Here is a 6000-nt window from a genome sequence, read left to right on the forward strand (position 1 = left end):
GCTAATCAAAAAGTGAAAAATAATACTTCCAGCCTTAAAAAGTATTTTCTTGGCTTTAAAAACTCAATTTTCTTTGAGAATCTATAATCTATACCCTAAACTCTAGTCTTTATTTCCTTCCTACCAGTTTGGGACTACAGGGGGCAGTTATATGACTCATATCTTCCAAATTCTCTGGAAGCCATAGAAAATAGTACCTTCAAATCCCATTACATGGTCTACTGTCAAAGTTTCCCCCATGGAAATGAGCAGAATATGCTTGGAGCATCAAAGAATCACAGGACAGTGGCCTTGGAAGAACTATTAGAAAGCATACATCCTCTTCTCTCCTTAAATACATGAGCAAATGGAGGCCTGTAGAAAACAAGGAACTGGCTGAAAGTCACAGACACTCTTGGATTTGGAACTCGAACCTGTGCCTCCTGCTCCTCACAACCCTGACTGCTTTAATTTCCTTCCCGCCACCAGTGAAAGGAGCCTGGCTCCTTTCAGAATCTTAGGGTGTGGCGAGACAGGGTAAAGTTTAATTGGGGAATAGCAAGGCTGAGAAAGGGGAAAAATAGTTATATTTTCCCTAAAGACCTAAAAATAGCCCTGGGAACTGAGAGAGTTCAGACATTACTGGATATTAAGTTACTATGGAATTTGTTTTCTATCTTTTAAAAATTAAACATAGTTAGCCTTATTTTGGTGTCTACCCCTAAGGATTGAGAGAGAACCAAATTAAAATATTGATCAGTTAAAAACATTACTCCTGGAATGCCTAAGAAATGTTCATTTGCTTCTCCATTTACTAGGCATGAGAAAATTAAAATATGTTATAATTTTAGTAGCTTACATCTTAGAAATCTGTCTGATAATCTATAATGGTGGAGGGCAAGCCTCTTGTAGACTGATCTTGCCCTCATCATTTTTTAAGCATTTAATAATAATGAGTTGGTACTGCAGTGGAAGATAGAGAGGTTTATGAACTTAATTGATTTTCTTGAGATTCCAGTTTTACAGACCCATACCTTAAATCTTAATACGCATAAGCTCCTGAACTACCCACAGAAGCTCAAAATGAAGGACAAATCAACCTTTCTAGGTCCTGAGGAAATAGTGGTTGATTTTCTTCTAAACTCCTGTGTTTGCTAGTCCACCCAACATATTATTTTGTGTTAGGTAGAGCAGGTTGCTTACACGTTATGATTGGGAAACTGAGTAAGTTGATTTCTTCATTGTGACCTTGAATGAATTAAGGTATGGGTTTGCTTTTGTTCACTTCTTTGGGCACCATTGAAACCTACACACTTGAGCAAGAGAGCTGCCCAAGATGAAATACCAAATGTGTTGGGGCTGAGGGGTGGGTAGGGGTAAGAAGGCTTAAATCAGAAAGGGAAGCCATATCCTGCTGATGCTGCACTCGTCATGACTCCAGGGTACAGATATCTCCTAGTGGACAGACACACCTGTTCTCTTCAGAAGCTAGAATAGTGGAGAGACTTGAATCTGGGAAGAGTTCTTCCCATCACTGCATCATTACACTCTGGGAGGAGCTCTTTGCTTAGTGATGCCTGTTTCAACGCACAAAAAGGTACTCAGCAACACCTGCTGAAGGATCGCATTTCATGAGAAATTGACATCACATGGCAACAAATCAATGTTAGAGCCTTTTGTTTTTCTGTAAGTCTTCACTGCATTAACTTTTGGTATATTCTACCATAAATCTGTGAGAGCATAAGCCTTTTCTTTTATTCAATTATAAATGTAATTTGAAATGTTTCATTGATTAAAGTCATCCTGTGCCCTATGCCATCTTCTCATGTGGGGCACAGAACATTTTAAATTTGATGACTATGGCAAACATAGAGATGCACCAGCCAGATCCCCCTTCAAAAAGGGGTTGCCTCAACTGTCACCCCCTTCAGGAACAGCCTCAGCTGCAGGAGCCACCTTGTCCAAGGATATGCTCTTCCAGAATGGCTCATATCCAGTGACTGATGAAGGCCAGGGTATAAAGGCCTGGCTATCTTGGCCCAGTGAAGGACAACTCTAATGAGCACTCCTCTTTCTACCTAAGCTAGCTTCCCCACTTGTTTTCTATGGATGCTGATCCCTAATAAATATCCTGCACCACAAACTTTAACTCAGTATGTGACTCTTGAGAACCAAGCCTGCAACAGTGACTTTTATATATTTATTGGTCTGTAAAAGGAAAGAAATTCACTCATTTTGGATCTAAGCTATCTAGTCTCATTGTGTGGCTCATAATATTTAAAGGTTCAAATCAATGTTTCTGCTTCCTTTAAATGCATGGTTTAAGAATATGTGACAGTGCCTCCTATGTGTCCGCTAGAATACTAAATGCTGGAGATATTGAGATCAAAAAGTCCTATCCTTACTTTTCATAGGTGCACAGGCTGACAGAGTGAGAGGTGACTATACTAAGTGCACTAATGACATATAGAGGTAATCTACAAAGAGATAATCTGGTGTTCTTGGTTTGAAAGCAACCATTTTAACACAAGGCGATATGACTTTTAATAATAACACTAGCATTTGTATAGCACTTCCACAGAGAGTATCTCACTTGGTTCTCAAAAGATTCTATAACTTTATGGAATAAGTTAATTATTACAAAAGTTTCACAGAAAAGAAACCCGAGGTCATTTTCTGACCTCAAAGTCTATGTTTTCTTTGTTGTTCCAAAAACCGTCTTTTTCTTTTTTCTAAAGCATGTGGACTAAGAAAAGGACCACCAAACCATCTTGTATAGGTATCCGTCAATTGTCATTAGCAAACTATGATCCCAGAATGCGAGGAGCTTGTTGACATAAAGTATACAGGGTCTGACCCAACCGACCTTTACAACCTATTCTAATATGAATTTCTGAAAAAAATAAATATATTCAAAAATTGTATGTGAAAAAAAGCCGTGCTTGCAAATTTAAAACTTTGTCAGAGGCCGGGTGTGCTGCTGCAGTCTCAGCTACCTAGGAGGCTGAGATGGGAGGATATCTTGAGCCCAAGAGTTCAAGGCCAGCCTGGGCAAAATAGCAAGTCTCAAAACAAAACAAAACAAAACAAAACAACAACAACAACAACAAAAAACCCTCTATCATCATTGCTACCCTTGATTAATAGCATGTAATGGAGCAGACATTGTGTTTAGCTTTTTCCCTTCTTTCTCTCATTTAATCTTCCCCAAAGTCCTTGAGGTTAATATTACCCGTACTTTACAGATGGCATGAATAAGGGCTTATGATTCATAATCACTGTGGCTTTTAAAAAATATCCCAGAGTTCTTCATTATCTTCAAAATGATCACCAACACTAATACTGCCATCATCAACATAAAGTGTAGATAAAGTATCTGTGCATCCATACATGCTCTGGAAATAAATTTAAAGAGGCAAGTTCTATCCTTGTAAGATCTGACATTATAAACCCTGCTATGGTTTTAAATAACTAAATTCTTAACAATGTGTTCTCTTCAATCATTAAATTCTTAACAATGTGTTCTCTTCAATCTTTGGTTTGCTCTAGCAGTGTGGTTTTATTCCCCATAATCCTAATATAGCAAATTATTTCCCCTTTCGCATTGGGACAGTCTCCTTCTCTTTCCCTTAGTAGGTTTCACAACTCCGTTTGCAATTCATAACTCTTTAGGTAACCATTGTTGGAAGAAGCCACAAGAAACCACAGCACTAACAAAATCGCTGGTTTGAGAAGGAACGTGGAAGGCATGTAGTCCAACTCTCTCTCTCTATAGAGGTTTTTGATCCTCTGTCTCCTGACTTCCCAACTGATGTTCACCCTACTGGCCAATATTGTTTGTGATTTTTCTTGCATGACACTTTTCCATGGACCACCCGAAACTATTCTTTACTGTTGTTGAAACCAACACATTGTGAATTTCTCTGACTCTTTGTCCACTATTACTTGCCAATTCATAGTTGTCTTCATTATAAAAAGCATGAACTCTGGGGCTAGAGTTTACAGGTTCCTGCTCTGCTGTTTATTAACCACGTGAGTTTGAGCAAGTTATTTAGCCTCTGTGTGCCTCAGATTCCACATCTGTAAGGCAAGGAAAAGGACAATATGTATATACTGTACTTCATGGTGCCATTTTGAGGACTAAATGAGTTAACACATGATGAGAAATAGAGAAATAGAGCCAGGCCTGGAACTTGGTAAGCACTCATGAGTATTAGTTGCCATTGTCATTATGGAGTCATAGTTTGAACAAGTTGTAACTTGTCAAATACAACTTTGCCTAAGGTGAATGTTATTCTGACTGTCCCCCTCCCCCGCCACCATTTTTTTCCAGCAAAAATTATGCATTCTTGACATTTCTTGTTATACTACTCTACAATAAAAAGTTTTCATTTTCTAAGGTTGTAGCACTAAATTCATAGAAAAAAAATAGAGCTGGCTGTTATTTTATAGCTTAATTTTTAGCTTGTGTGTTCTTCCTTCAAATTCTGGGCTGGCGCAGTGGCTCACACCTGTAATCCCAACACTTTGGGAGGCCGAGGTGGGTGGATCACTTGAGGTCAGGAGTTCAAGACCGGCCTGGCTAACATAATGAAACCCTGTCCCTACTAAAAATACAAAAATCAGCCAGGCATGGTGGTGTGTACCTGTGATATCAACTACTCAGGAGGCTGAGGCAGGAGAATCAGCTTGAGCCCGGGAGGCGGAGGTTGCAGTGAGCCAAGATCGCATCACTGCACTCCAGCCTGGGTGACAGAGCAAGACTCTGTCTCAAAAAACAACAAAAATCAAAACAAATTACATTCATAGTAGTGGCAGAAAACACCTATGAGATTATTTTATGTGCCCACCTACATGTCTGAATCAGGCTTAGATTAGAACAACTAAAGCAACGAAATGTGAGAGTTTCTGAACATTTTTCTCAGGAAGTTATTTTACTCTTAAGTAAATGTATGACCTTCTCTTCCTCTCATTACCCAATTATTCTCCAAAACACTGTGCTTCACCACACGGCCCCCCAACCTCAGCCTTAACGATTCCTCTTTAACGTGTGAGTTAGCCCATTCTGAAGTATGTTCTGGTAGTAGTCTGATGGAAGAACCGCAAGAAGGTAAATCTTCTGGTCAATTTTAAATTTAAGAACACCAGAGAGTCAGGGACTGTATGTTCCACCCCAAAGAGGGGAGGATTTAAATATATAGTACAAGTTAATACTTTTTTTTTTTTTTTTTTTTTTTTTTTTTTTTTTTTGAGACGGAGTCTCGCTCTGTCGCCCAGGCTGGAGTGCAGTGGCCGGATCTCAGCTCACTGCAAGCTCCGCCTCCCAGGTTCATGCCATTCTCCTGCCTCAGCCTCCCGAGTAGCTGGGATTACAGGCGCCCGCCACCTCTCCCGGCTAGTTTTTTGTATTTTTTAGTAGAGACGGGGTTTCACCGTGTTAGCCAGGATGATCTCGATCTCCTGACCTCGTGATCCGCCCGTCTCGGCCTCCCAAAGTGCTAGGATTACAGGCTTGAGCCACCGCGTCCGGCCACAAGTTAATACATTTAAATCATTGATTGCTTACATTAGTTTCTATTTTTCCAAAATAGTACAACTATTGATTCGTATAATTTCTACATTTTCTAAAAACAGCACAATTATTAATTAGCACAGTTTAATATATCTTAATCATTTGTCTCTTACACTAATTCCCATTTTTCCAAAACAGCAATCATTCATCCGGAGCCAGAAATTTTGTAGCAAGTCTTAAATTTGAATAAAGGGTAGAATATCAAATCAAAAGGGGAAAAATTGCAATTTTATATTACCTAAGACAGTACTGCCTAATAGAAATGTAATATGAACTATATATACATATCATTTAAAATTTCCTTTTAGCCACATTTAAAAAAATAGAAACAGATGAAATTAGTGTTAGCATGTTTTACTTAATACACTATGTCCCAAAAGTGATCATTTCAACATGTAACCAATAGGAAAAATTATTAATGAGACACTTTACATTCTTGTTTATACCAA

The sequence above is a fragment of the Chlorocebus sabaeus genome, chromosome X, assembly GCF_047675955.1.
Source record: "Chlorocebus sabaeus isolate Y175 chromosome X, mChlSab1.0.hap1, whole genome shotgun sequence".
Classification (NCBI taxonomy): Eukaryota; Metazoa; Chordata; class Mammalia; order Primates; family Cercopithecidae; genus Chlorocebus; species Chlorocebus sabaeus.